General features: G+C 41.0%; 1 long non-coding RNA gene across 1 annotated transcript; it reads right to left on the bottom strand.

Annotated features, from left to right (window-relative positions):
- Window positions 1–261: 261 nt before the first annotated feature.
- LOC118319873 lies at window positions 262–14,104 on the bottom strand. The gene is made up of 3 exons (XR_004796138.1): window positions 13,896–14,104; window positions 12,538–12,621; window positions 262–449 (listed from the first exon to the last, which is right to left on the bottom strand). It is a non-coding gene; the product is annotated as an uncharacterized LOC118319873 (long non-coding RNA).
- Between the last annotated feature and the right edge of the window lie 374 nt (window positions 14,105–14,478).

The following is a 14,478-nucleotide window of genomic DNA, read 5'->3' as shown; positions in this document are numbered from 1 at the left end:
GCCTGGAGTTTTTATCGGGAGGCGGGGCTGAAAGAAATTCAGGCGTTTTAGACAAAAAAAATTGCTGTGAAAAGGGGATCTGCAGGAATGAGCAGTATGAAAACACTGATATCTTTTCAGAATATAAGAGTATGTAAACCTTTTCAAGTGGTAACTCAAATTAAAAAGTATAAACCTAAATATGAGAATAATATGTCACCTTTAACCTCCAGGGAAAACAAAACATTTTACAGCAGCAAAAACTAGATTTCCACATGGAGATCAGAGTTAAATACTTTATATAGATATAAATGGACGTAGTCACTGGATCCAGATAATGAAGCCAGTGTGGAAGTGCCTGAAGCCTGCATCATGATTGACAGCTGGTCCATGCAATCGGTGAATGGTTTCAGGTGTAGGTGGGCGCACAGTGGACGAGCCCCTCAATCGATCCAGCCCCGCTCTTACGTCTGGTTCAGAAAAAAAGGTGCTGCTGGTCAAAATGGGAAACTCAAGGCTTCAAATGGCAGTTCACAACCAAATGGGTGACTTCTCCGTGAGTTGTAACTTGGTCTCACATCTCTAAAATTGATGGAGCAATAATCACTATGCACTCTTTTGATGTGAAATGCATACTGGCATAAGTGTCTAACATCCTCTCTGAATTTGGGCTCTACTTTACTAGATGTGCACAGCCTCCACACAGCCTTACTGTAGGGCGAGAGAATGGCTATCGACGGCAGCAAATAAAAAGTAATCATTTGGGATGATAACACTGGAGACGTTTCATATCAGATACTGTTTATTAGACCCAGTAATCTGTTTCATGTTGTTGGGTTGTGATGTTTATTCATGATACACCCCAAGTGATATACCTCACACCAGGACGAAAAACTTCAAGAGAATGTTTTGTGTTGAGGTTCTTGGTTTCCCTGTTTAACAGAAGATACATAAAGTGCCATCTGTTCCTTGTGTATTAAACTTTTGAAGGCAAACATCTATATTTTACATTTAGGTTTCTGTTATTTGATACATTCTCTTTTCAACTTTCTCAGGGTTATTAAAATGGTACTACTATCAGATACATAGTAATCTCTGAATCCTCCTAATATGTAAGCACACACCTGAGTGCCTGACAGCAGCTATGTTTATATACCCGGCTCTTGTTTTTTGAAGTGCAACTAGTAATTCCTGAGAGGAAATCCTGCCTTCTCTGCCACCACTTGTCCCCGGATTAAGGCCGAATGGTATCTTGTAAGAGGAAAAAAATGGACGCCCACGGGAGATGTTTTCTAACGCTGTGATGAATTGATTATCTAGTCGCTGTTGCTATCTGTATAATAGAGGCCCCTGACGGCATAGCTGCACTTGACCCAAAAATCGTGAAACTGGTTTGTGAATTAGTACTATTCTGTTCTGAATCAGTCTTTTAGCAATTTAATACATTTGACTGTCCGTCGGTGGGAGCAGCCAGGTGCCCCTGAGGGAAGCAGCCTCCAACAAAGCTCAGAACTAATATCCTCGCCCTGTGTAGCATCCATCCATCCCTCAGCTGTTTTCTCTTTCTTCTGTTCTCTGCCGGATTTCACTGCTTTTAAAGAGAGGAGAATGCCCCAGAGGAGGCGGGGTGGAAGCAGAGATTTTATAATCTTGCCTCTGGTGCTGCTGCGTCTGCGGGGAAGCTGCCTTCTCGATTATGCAAGAGATGCACCTGATCTTAACCTCGCTTACTGTACTTTAACATCTGTCAGAGGTTTTTAAGTCAACGACACACAAGCATCCCTTTACACCAGGCACTGCGGTCCAGCTGCAATCATGTGTGAAGCCAGGTTTGAAGTCCTCAGGGAGACTGTGAGGGGAGAGCAAACCTTGGTGCTGTCTCTTGTGATAGCAGGGACTCACTTGACAAACCAAACAGTCTAACAGGGTTTCACTGTTGCAGTGAAGATTGTTCTAGATGGAATTTCCTTGTAAGAAAAAAATGGGAATACCTCCTCTCACGCGTCTTTTCCTTTCATGTCAAAGTGGAGGTGTCTTGTAGGGACAGGTTTACTATTTTACATCCAGTTGCTGCGTATTCTACATCACTGACGCTGTGTCAGACACAGAAGCTTCTCTGCATAACATCTTTCTTGCAAAGTTCTTCCATCTTGGTCTTTACTGGAATACTCATGACATCTGTAGCAAAAACTCATTACTGCTTCATTATCACATTTAGTCATGTGACAGCTTTCATTTACCACGCCAGGATTTTGACACATCAAGTTAAAAGTTAAAAAAATATTGGTATAATTAGATTAAAGCCTTTGACAGTCCCCGTTGTTATATTTAATATGTTATACCTAAAATAGTTATAGCATGTTAAATATGTGATAATAATAAATACTTCAATACTATATAAGAAAATAAGAAAATACAGATACCATGAACTTGTAAATTGTCATGTAACAAATGTCTAAAATTGCTTTATTGGAATAAACACTGTTTATTTTTCTTGGGTTTCACTGCCAGACACACTTTCAGCACAAATGCTCACAGAGAAGTGAATCTGAAGAAAACTAAGTTTTAATCTGGACTAGCCATCACCCTCAATTGCTTCCTGATTGGCTGATATCAGTAATGACTCAACTAACAGCGGTAAATGCATAGCCTAGAGATACAAACACTTACTGTCTATAAGAATTCCACCACATTGTCAGTCCAAGAAAATAAATCCCTGCTTTTACTTTTCACTAATGCTGTCCCTGGTTTGTTGTCAATAATACTGGAGAGACATTCTGTTTCCAAACCAAAATATACCAGTGTAGCCTGTAATATGCCTGTAGCAATACACATTACTGTAAGCTCTCCATGAGTTGGTCATATCCAGGGGGTTAAATTGTGCTCTAGCCCAGTGGTTCCAGGCTCTGTCTCCCTCACTATCATATAATAATTGTATGTTTTTTTTTTATCTCCCAGTCAACATAATGTATACAAAGAGATATCTGAGGTGAGTTCTACATTGAAACCAATGTTAATGAGCTTTATGCTTGCTGGTATCAGTTATCAGACATCATCAAATGCATCATGTGCATAACAGTGCCAATAGCATGTGACATTAATACAAATCAGTTTGCTGAAAAAAAGTGATTAGTTAAATAACATATAATGTGTATTTACTCAGCTTCTGTTGCCATGGTGAAATGGAGATGAGTATCTCTTTCTTTCTATCCTTGTCTAGCGCATCATAAATGATAGTCAGGGTGCTATGAGATACTTCTTTGAGTTATTTATAACTAATGGCATGAAAAAGTAAAATTTTAAAGTAATATAATGGTTCTGTTTTCCACAGCTGCTTTATACTATATGACAAGAGATTAGATCATTATATCCATGCAGCCATATGGAGGCAGCAGGACACACGTGTTAATTGACCTGCAGACTCCACTTCAGCTCTTTAACCATGTCGATGAAGCTTCTTTTTCAGCAGTGTTTTACTGAATGCCACATAATACTGATACTGTCACACCATATTTTGACATCACTTGTGTCGAAATGCACCCAAAAAGTTCTGTTGAGGTCAACCTTAATCATCATCATCACGCTGATCTCAGATCTAAAGAAAGCTTGAATATTACGACATATGTGGTTGTTTTAAAGAGCGCTGACCTCTAGCGGTAGTTATGTCCAAGGTCGCTAGAGGTCAGCACTAAGTCCGTCAAATTTGTGTGTTTAAAGGGATTTCCTTCTCTTCTGTTGAGTAATTGTGCTAAATATCTGCCATGTCACTTTAACCCTTACCATCACCCTTACCTTTACAAACTCATCAACCATGTGTTGGTAAATCCCACGGTTTAGTTCGTTGTATGAGTTGGACAACTTGTTGTCAGAAACACATATATTATTGAAATCAGTCACTGTATATTGCACTAGTGGATCTTTGTCAACAATCAAAAGCACTTAACTCGAATTTTAAGATATTTGTACCTCATCTGATTATTTCATACTACTTGGCAGTTTTATGATTTTCTTCATGTTTTTCATTCCCTTTAGCAACAAAATAAAGGAACTGAGATGTGGTGTTCTGGAAGCCCAAAACAAAATGTGATATATGGCCTTAAAACAGGTTTGCCCTGATTTTTGGAAACAAACAGTTTGTTTCAGTCAATAGAAAAACCAGTGGGGAAAAAAACTATCAACTTAAAACAGGTTAAATCGTATGTTCAAGCATCAAGTATCTTTTCCCCATTTTTTCCCCAGCCCCTTTGTCTTCTAACAACTCTTAGTCCAGATGTACCAGGGCTACTCAACGATTTCTCTTCTGTCGGCTTCATATGCTTTACCAGAGTCTGTGTGTGTTTGAAAGTGCTTACTTCAGGCCTTCACCCTGAAACATCAGTGCCCCACTAGGATTTCTCCTGATACGCCAGACTACCGCTCCAGTACAGAATGAGAGCCTCTTCATCCTCCTTAGGAAATACGCCAATGTGATACATAATGCCTGCAATCAACAATAGAATGAAGGATCTTTGGCCAATAGTTGTTATCTTGCTGCCATTTTGAAGCTCCCAGTGTGCATATTTCTGCTCCTAATATGGCTCTAAAAATCTTGTTGTTTTTTTTCTGAGAAAGCTCATCTGAGCTCAGATGATGAGTAGCATTCTAACAATCTACCCAGAGGTTCGATGATTTTATAATTGAGCCTCTCGCATGTTTCCATCATATTGTAAGGCACCCAGTTGATAAGCCTACTGGCACACCTGCTGTTCACCATTTGACATTTATGTATGTGTGTCGCTCACTGGCTCAGCTGGTTGCCAAGGGGAGACTACGAGCGCTCTGTGGAGCATATGACAGACACCCATTAACTAACTGATGCCAGGCTTTTCCAAGAAATCCTGATATAAAAAAAGGAAGCTATATACTGACTGACTTCCTCTTTTAAATACACAGTATACCTGATGAAGGGAGAGAGAGGAAGCCGTGTGTCCGGAAGAGAAGCCCTTGCAACAAAGCGATGAATTGATAATCTCGCCTTCAGCAATGTCTCTGTAGCACCATATGTGCTATAACAGCCTGTGGGAAGCCACATGGGGGCTCTGAAGCCTTAAATAGGATAGGCCTCATCTGATAACAGAAGCCCGAATACTGAAGTTTAGCAGCATACATAATAAAAAAGGAGCAGTGCTCAGATTTACACCAGCATGCCAAATCTGATTTTTTTTTGCACTTTATTTCATAGTACATGTTCCACTGTGTACACGCTTTGCTTAGCTTAGCTTTACTACCTGTTGCTCCAACACAGAGGAACTACTGTGTAATTCTGATAACACAACCCCAAGATCTGGGCTCCAATACTACACTACATTATTGAACAGTTCCGGCAGCTGTTACATGGGAGGTACTTCCTCCCTTCATTTTGTATTGTGTTTTACCCTGTAAAACCATAGTAAGCCTAGTTATAGTCCAAATATAAAGCAGGCTGTCTAAACCCCCTGGCTTTCTGCTTATAACAACAACACAATAGTAACTTCAAACCAAATGTGTGCTTACTTACCCTTTTTTTGATTAGTTCATAGCTATTGTAATGGGGAGTATTGAAATTTATACAAATTAATCATATTTTGATAATTACTGCGTGTGTGTGAGTACACCCAACTTTATTCAGACTCAGATTTTTTTCTACCTTCTCCATCATTATTGGATTGACTACTTAAAAATGTGTAGCAGCAAACTCACCAAGATGCTGGCACAAATACATTGATTTTTTTTCAAAGAGTAATATGATTAATATTCTTAGTTTTAGCTGATAATATTACCATGGTTAATACACTTGCTAGCTTAAATTTGATCTATCTCACTTACTTTAGCTATTGAGCTTGCTGTCCATAGAGTGCAGGAAAGGGAATGATGGTTTCAAAGGGCAGCTTAATTACACATGTTTTTGCGAGAGAGAGCAGACAAAAGTCCAGAAAATATAGTCCAACAGTCCAAATGGGGGGAAACAGACTTGAGACACTGTGTGGAAAACATTGATATCCAGCAACTGAAAAGAGGAAGCACGAGTGTTTAAATACACTGAGAACGAATTAGTTAACAAGATACAGGTGCAACAAAGTTGTAGGGAAAAACACACAGTGGCAGGAAGTAAAGCTAACAACAAACAAATGGGAACAGTGATTTAAAAATAAAACAGCAGCAAGTATATATTAAATATTACTACTTGCCTAAATACCGAATTCAACTTTCTGTGTTCATCAGATTATCCTAACACAATGTATCTACCGGGAGAACAGAATCAGGTTGCAGACTTCCTCTCCCGTCACAAGCCTCCACCCGGGGAGTGGCGACTTCATCCAGAAGTGGTACACAGCATCTGGGGTCTCTTCGGCAGAGCGGAGATGGACGTCTTTGCCTCAGAGGTGTCAACCCACTGCCCCCTCTGGTTCTCCTTGATGGAGACGACCAGCCCTCAGGGTCAAGATGCTCTGGCTCATGCATGGCCGGAGAGTCTTCTCTATGCCTTTCCACTGTTTCCTCTGATCTTCCAGATGCTTCTCAGGGTTTTTTTTCAGGGCCACAGGCTTCTTCTGGTGGCCCCCTTCTGGCCAGCCAGGTCTTGGTTTTCACTGCTGCACAGACTATGCTGCGGAACACCCTTGCGCCTTCCAGACAGAACAGACCTCTTGTTTCAACTGAGGGGTCGGATTTGGCATCCCGACCATTGCGGCCTTCAGCTTTGGGTTTGGCCTCTGCAGGGCCCGACACGCTGCTGAGCGATTGCATAGCGCCTATCAAACGTACTATTTTAAATGCCAGAGCGCCTTTTACCCATCAGCAATATAAGAACAGGTTGAAGCTGTTTTGTGAGTGGTGTACAGCTGAAAACGAGGATCCAGTACACTGCTCTGTGCCTACTATCCTTAGATTTCTGCAATCTCTCCTAGACGGTGGACGGTCTCCCTCTACCCTAAAGTTGTATGTGGCTGCTATTTCATCGCAGCATGCTAGGGTTGACAATGGCACAGTGGGGTTCCATAGGCTGGTGTACCTCTTCTTAAAGAGGCTCTGAGATTGCATTCCCTATGTTTGCCTCCATTTGAAAACCTTGGCACAGGCAGAGCTGAGGTGGTTGTCGGCCAAAATGGCTCGTTGCCACACTTCAGCCAAGTGTGTTTGTGAGCTACATGCTTTGACTGTCAGCGCTTCTTGACTGAGTTGAAACTCAGATGGCTTGGGCGTTACTCTGTGGCCGAATACAGCTTTTCTCCCTAAGGTGCTTGGACGCTCGCATGTCAATCAGCCTATCCAACTGGCACGGTTTGACCCCCCATTAGGTGAGGGGGACAACAACTCGGGGCTGCTTTGCCCGGTGCGGGCCCTTAAAGCCTATGTAGACACTACTGCAGACTTAAGGCAGTCTGACTAGCTTTTTGTCTGTCACGGTCGTCCTAGGAAAGGTCGTGCTCTCTCAAAGCAGCGCCTGTCCCACTGGATCGTGGACGTCATAGCCTATGCATATGGGGCAAAGGACTGTCCTCTACAATATGGAGTTAAATGCCACTCTACCAAGCGTGTCTCCATGTCATGGGCCATCCTGAAAGGGGTGCCCTTGGAGATCATATGTGCTGCTGCCTCATTGGGCATCACCAAGTACATTCTCCAGATACTACATTGTGAACGTTGCCGACCCCCATCAATTGGACGTGGTTCCTCAGCTGGGTTCATCTGCTTCATCTTTATGAGGTGGGTACTCAGGATTCCTTGTGACTCTGCTGTTATGAGTTATACGGGTGTTAAGCACTGCCTTCGGCAGCCAGTAAGGATAAAATAGAATGAAAGTTACGGATGTAACTATGTTTCTATGAATCCTGGATGACCGCCAGAGTTCTTGGTCACTCAGAATCTGGTGAACCCGCGAGAAGATTCTGTAGGAAACGATCTTGTGATGACACCAGAACTTATACCTGAGTCCGGGGTCATCTGAGGTCACATGTGACTTTGTTGATATTAATATTTGACCTGCGCATGTGCGACACAGAAGATATTTAGTGTTAGGCACTGTCTCTGGCAGTCATCCAGGATTCATAGAACCGGAGTTCCATCCGTAACTTTCGTTTTAAATGCTAACTTCAAACTGTGTTGTGCTTTAAAGCTTCCCCACCATGTGTGTCCCTCTCAAACCCAAGGCCAATGGTTCATACTGAAGATGTTTGTTTTTTTAAATGACACGAATATTCTCCCAAATACCTCGCCATTGTAATTTTTAGCATCTTTGACCAGGACTACTTTCAACCGTGGACTGAAACATATACTGTGTTTGAGTGAGTAATTCTGGAATTAGTATAGTGCATGTAAGAGTCAAAATAACGACAGTGTGTGTTTCTTTGTAATTAAGCAATATGATATCCACAAATACTTGGCACTTCATATTTTGTTAGTGGATCAGTTATCAGTGCAGTATTAATTTTGGGTCGAAATGAGATGAAAAAGGGTTCTAAATGAAGCAAAGTTAGGATGTGAGTCATGGTTGTTGAGTCTAATGCTGTGTCCACACCAAACATAAAGCCAGTTTTGAGTCGCGTTGCTGGCAGGAGTTTTGCCGCAGGATAATTTGTTCTCTTTTGTGTCAGTCGCGTTGTTCACGCTCATAACACAAATAAACACAACCCAAATAGTTGCCCGTTCTTCCTTCCACTTTCTCCAACAAAACTCCTCAGAACACACACACACTTTAACTTGCTAAATGTGTAGCATCCCCACCTTCCCACCACCCTGGGTTTTGCGCATTATCTATAGTCCATATCACAATGACAAATCTGCTAGCTCCCTTTCTTGAGGGGTTTTTGTTTTCCCTGTTGTTGTTTTTTTTGCTCAAAAGCATACCTCAAATGGACATGATTTACATTATTTTCAGCTAAGTAAGAGCAGAAACCTCATAGGAGTCACAACAGTATAACCAGTTTTTCAAATAATCCAACCTTAAGAGACAAACACTAACCCTAATGCATTCTACTGGCAAAACAAATCAAGGTCAAATATCCAATGTGGGTTTGAAAGTTAAAAGCTCAATTAAAGCACTCTGTGAGGCCTGGAGTCTCAAAGAGTGATTTAACTTACACTGTGCAATTACATGGAAACCTATATAATCCATGCATTGCAAGCTGAGCATGATTCTTAAATGACATTCGGGACATCTCGGAGCTTGCAAATGGCTGCAGATGTGCCATTCCTTGTAAAATATTTAAGTGAGGGTCCATTAACACCAGCAAGCTGTTTCCTCTGTAGAAATGTATAATGGAGGTTAATTCCGTAGCACTAATCACTTATTTAATAAGGTGTTCTGTTGGATCCGTTTGAATGTTGTGCCTCACATTTGTTATCTGATTTATCATTAGCGACCTTCTGTTAATGTTAGATTGAATAAAGATGCTATGTTATGATATATTTAATATTTATTTCCACTTGTTAAAGGCAATTTGTCTCAATTTTAGTGTTGCCTTCTTTACTGCTGTTATTTTTTTTTTTACCCTTTTTGAGCGAGTCCAGCGACTGCAAAAAATATGTAATTTTCTCAAAGATGATGCAGTATATCCCATTCCAAGAAGGTGAAAAGTCTCATGAAGGAAAACTGATTTGAATAAGGAATAACTGTATACTCAACCATTTGAAGTAAAGCAGAGTGCATTCTGCCTGTAGCAGACACTCAGCCCCAGTCTCTGCATCTGAATAAATTATACACGGAGCACATCTGGTTCCTCAGAGAGAGAGGTAGAGAAAGAGAGTGTGAGAGCAGTGATGAAAAATAAGATATAACAGTAACGATAGCAGGAGATAAAGCCGGAGAGAAAAAGGCAAGAAGAGAACAGAATGAAGAGATATAAATGATAGGGATAAGAAAAGGTAATGTGAGAAGGAGGGGGAAAAAAAGGGAGTGCATCTACATTCTCAAGGAGCTTAAGATGTCTTCCGTGGAAATTTTCTTTTTTTTAAATTGCGTCCTCCTAGAAAATAGACTCTCAATTCTGAAAGGATCCTACGGGATGGACAGATGTGAATCCTAAGCACAAATGACACCATTCTGTAACGTGTCCACTGAGTGCACTCCCACAGCCGTGCTCAGATCACGGCCACGCTATTTTCTCTGCCAAATGACCTGTCTGCGGCAATTTGGTAAAAGGTCCAATTTATTAAATGTACAAAACAGCCAGGACATATTCCTGATGCTATGCCGCATGCTTATTTGTCTCAGCTGGATTGAACAGATCTTGGAGGGCACGACACTGGAACCAACATGTGAATAAGAACTGTCCATCACCATTCCTGTCTGCCTTTTTTTACATTCAACAGTTAACGTTGAAGTGTGCATGTGTGTTCAGAGGAGGTTTGCCGGAGAAAGTGGAAGAAAGAACAGGCAAATATTTGGGAGTTGTGTTTATTGTGTCATGAGCGTGAATAACACAACTGACACAACTAAGCACAGATTATCCTGCGGCAAAACTTGCGGGAGTAACGCAACTCAAAATTGGCTTCGTGTTTGGTGTGGACACAGAATTAGACTCAACAACCTGCGACTTACATCGTAACTTTGCTTCATTTAGACCCCTTTTTTATTTCCTTCTGTCATCATCAAATCCTTTGAAATGGCCCAAAATGAACACTGAACTGATAACTGATCCACTGTGTGTGTGTGTGTGTGTGTGTGTGTATATATATGTTTGTATGTAAAACCTGTATATTATTCCTCTGTTCCTCAGACAAACACCCCCTTATTACATTAAAAATAAAAAGGGCTATTAGCTCTCCCACAGTGGCAGACCCACTTCCTTTGTGTCTTAAATTGGGGACTTAATTTTTTTGCAGTTGTCCATTCTCGCCTACTGTGATCGATAAAATAGCATAGTGAAAGTAAGCCTTATGATGAAATAATTGAAACTGTGACGGTGTTATTATTCAATAGTCATTACATTGTGAAATCAACATTTCAAACTTTATAATGTTTGAAATAATAGAAAAATAAAGCTTGCGTCCTCTTTTCACTTCTATAATGGCCAAGAGAGATTTTTCTGTTGTTCTCCTAATATAAATGTACATTGTATTTGTTGAGTAATTTATTTCCCGTCCTACTGAGAAATTCTTAAGATGAGCTTTCTCAGGCACCAAGCGAGGCCATCTTATCTAGGTGCACCGGGCAGCGGCCGTGGGAGACGGGGGAAGAGGTTGGCGTGATGGCCCAACACCCAAGGACCTGGGAGCCGAAGACACAGCTGATCTTCATGTGATGAGCCAGTTGGTCCCTGCCGCTTGCACTGGTTTCATCCCAAGATGGTTTAGCTTCAGACTTTGCTAGATGTAAATACTGTGCTGTGCAATATTTTTTTTTCATTTCATTTATTTATTATATATAGTTATTTTATAATATTTATGCAACTTCAGTATTTGCTTTGCAATAAAGTGTATTTTATTTTTTTAAATGATTGGTTTCTCATTGCATTAATATACAACAATGTGAAGATTACTTACTACTATCAATATACCTTTTGAATCAATTCAAGGGATTACAAATATATTTATTTGGGGTAATCAGATTCACCGGTTCAGTACTACCGATGCAGTAGCTCAAAGAAAAGCATAAAAAAGTACACAATGATGTAATATTGTCAAGCTTTATTTTGCACATGATAAAATACAGTATTTGTGTTGAATATTCCTTCCTCAGCTGTTCCCCCAGCAAAGTCAGCATCTGTAGACAAAAGCAACATGAATAGTCACACATACTTAGCATTTAGCATAGCACGGGATTCTACGTTGGTGATAAAATAGTGAAGCTAACTAAACAGTCCGACACAGAATGGGGAGCACACACGTTTGGAAAACTCTCAAAACAGATTAGACCGCTTGGACACAAACATATTTTAAGCTATTATGCTACAAACACCGCTAACCATTAGCCGTAGCACTGTGGGCCTGGCAACTAGCAGCCTGATTACAACAGCACAGTAGCACATGGTCACAGAGTGCGACAATGACATGGAAAATAAAAGAAAAATGAAACAGAGATAATTACCAGTCAAGCAGAATGCATCGTTTTTGAATCCTGTCGGTGTCTTCTGTGGAGCCGCTCCGATGTTTACATCTGCTCAATCTGTTTTCTTCTTTTTAGCTCGTTTTTGCTCGGGGTCTTTGTCGTATATTCAGTTTCTGCCAAAGGAGCTGGACAGTTTTTTCGATGCTTGGTGTTTCTCTGCCGCGGTGTTTTCAAACTAACTCCGCTTCTGCTGCGAGCGCCTCTTTGTGAAGACGTGAGCTTGGTCGTGACCAAGCGAGTGAGTGTGTGCACAGGTTCTGAGCAGCGCTGGGCAGCTCGTACTCGGATGATTGACAGAGCAGAGAGACGCCCCCTGGCTGTGATTGGAGATTTTTGCTTGAGCGTGGTGGATTCTGGCAAATGGCATTAAAGGCAGTAGGGGGAGCTAAATGACCCAGAGTCTGTCACAGACGATCTGTCTCACATATTTCTACCAGCATATAGCGACAGTTTCAACAAATATAAAAAAAAAATATTTTTGCAAATCCTACCGACAGCAGCTTTAAGACATCCACGGTCTCTGTCTTCCTGAATCAGCATCAACTCCATCATTTATCATTTATTTTATTTTATTCCTTTGAAATAAAGAATATTAATGTTAGAGGAATGGTAACATGACATGAATAAACATTACGAGGAGTGAGAAACATCAATGCAATTGCATCAGTGCTGCAGCAAAAATAATTCTGAAATAAGATCAGCCAACTCATGGGCCAAAATCTTTTTAAATCTTGGCAAAATAAGGAAGACAGCTCCCGAGTCTGCCACCAATCCTTCATTATAACTTTCAACACACAATCACACATTTTGAAGGCGAGAGGAAACCCTTCAATCTCGTATCTATGTCTGACCTCAAAGGCAAACAGGAAAGCAAAATGATGTGGCCACAAAAAGACGTTCCCACACCCATAATAAAGTAAAAGCACAGATATTAAAAAAGTGTCATTGGTCTTATAAAAAGAAAAAAAAGAACCCTGGATAATAACAGTCAGTCAGACCTCAGGCGGTACTGTGATTACAGCTTTCAGTGGTTGATTAGCAGCTGATTAGAGCTTTCAGAAATAAAGCTGCTAAAGTTGCCGAGTAAGTGACAACTGAACAAACACTGTAAATGAAAATGTCAGGCTGCAAATTAATTCTAAAGCCTTGTTTTTTTTCCATTCGATCTGCACTGGTTTGAAAAAAAAGAAGATACTCCACACACTCCTGGTGTGGTTCTGGTTCATACTTACATTACAAATTAACAAACATCTGAGAACTAGAAGTGATATGGAATATCAGGTGTTGGTCAGCCTGCATCAGTGTGACATGAACTTACAGCAGGGCTTTTAATTGATATCAGTCAAACTGCCAAATAAGGGTCAAAATTTACTTTGGCGGGTAATATTGTAAAGCTACTAGCCAATTTGGCTGGTGATGAATGAAGCAAAACCAAGGCTGCAGAAACGATGCAACGTCATTGTTGCCAGATTGGTCTGTTTTCTGCCAAGAAATTTGGCCGGTTTTGTGTGTGTTTGTCTCAGAAAAAATAATTTTTATCTGGCAACACTGCTTGTGTTTTCGGCAGTTAAAAAAACAGAAGAGCAAAAGAGGAAGGCTTGCAGACACAGAGGTCAATGAAGATGAAAGAGGAGGGGAAAAGAAGAAAAAGAGGTCTTTTAATTATAAGTGGCTCATATTTGACCAAGAAACGAATACAAATTGTTTTGTAAATGGCTGGTAACTATAAAAATCTCTTAGCAGGTTAATATAACTGCTTAAATGCGAACAGTAGGACACCAGTAGAACTCAGCTCTTTTATAACTAATTTTCAATGAATGGTCAGGTAATTATGATTTTGAAAACTCACAAGTCACATTCACTATCACACAGTTCTGCAGACGGAGAACTGCCTCCCAAGCAAACCAAAGTGAGGATTTTTCCATTGGTGTCACTAACTTGTGATGGCTGCATTTACTTCAGCTCGGCTGCCCGCATTGCTAGCTCCAGGGTCGGGGTGGGTAATCGGGAGATTCGGGCGGATTCCTGGTGGGCCACTTCACTTTCACTTCACTTTTGGGCCTGTCGAAAAAAAACTAACTGACAATTGTCCTGTTAGTTCACTTCTCTTAAAGTTCAAAGCACAGCAGATGGGTTGTACCATCTGAGGGAGTTCCCCCCTCCTCCCAGATAGAGTTGGTTGGGTCCATAGAGCTTTTCTCAGGTACTGACAGCTTCACCGTCTCGACGAGCATCATCGAGGATGGACAGTAGAAAGAGGCCGGGGGGGGGGGCTGAAGAGGCCAGGTTCAATAGAAAAAGGGCCATTGGAGGAGGGTGCTGCCAAATGTGCCAAACTCACAGAAATGTTTTCGAGATGACAGACCCAAGTGGCAGCTGGTAAAGAGAGATATAGGCCTAATGATTAGCAGTGTAATTATTCGGCTGACATT

Source organism: Scophthalmus maximus, chromosome 9 (assembly GCF_022379125.1).
Source record: "Scophthalmus maximus strain ysfricsl-2021 chromosome 9, ASM2237912v1, whole genome shotgun sequence".
In the NCBI taxonomy this organism is placed as follows: domain Eukaryota; kingdom Metazoa; phylum Chordata; class Actinopteri; order Pleuronectiformes; family Scophthalmidae; genus Scophthalmus; species Scophthalmus maximus.
This window is presented reverse-complemented; position numbering and strand designations above follow the sequence as displayed.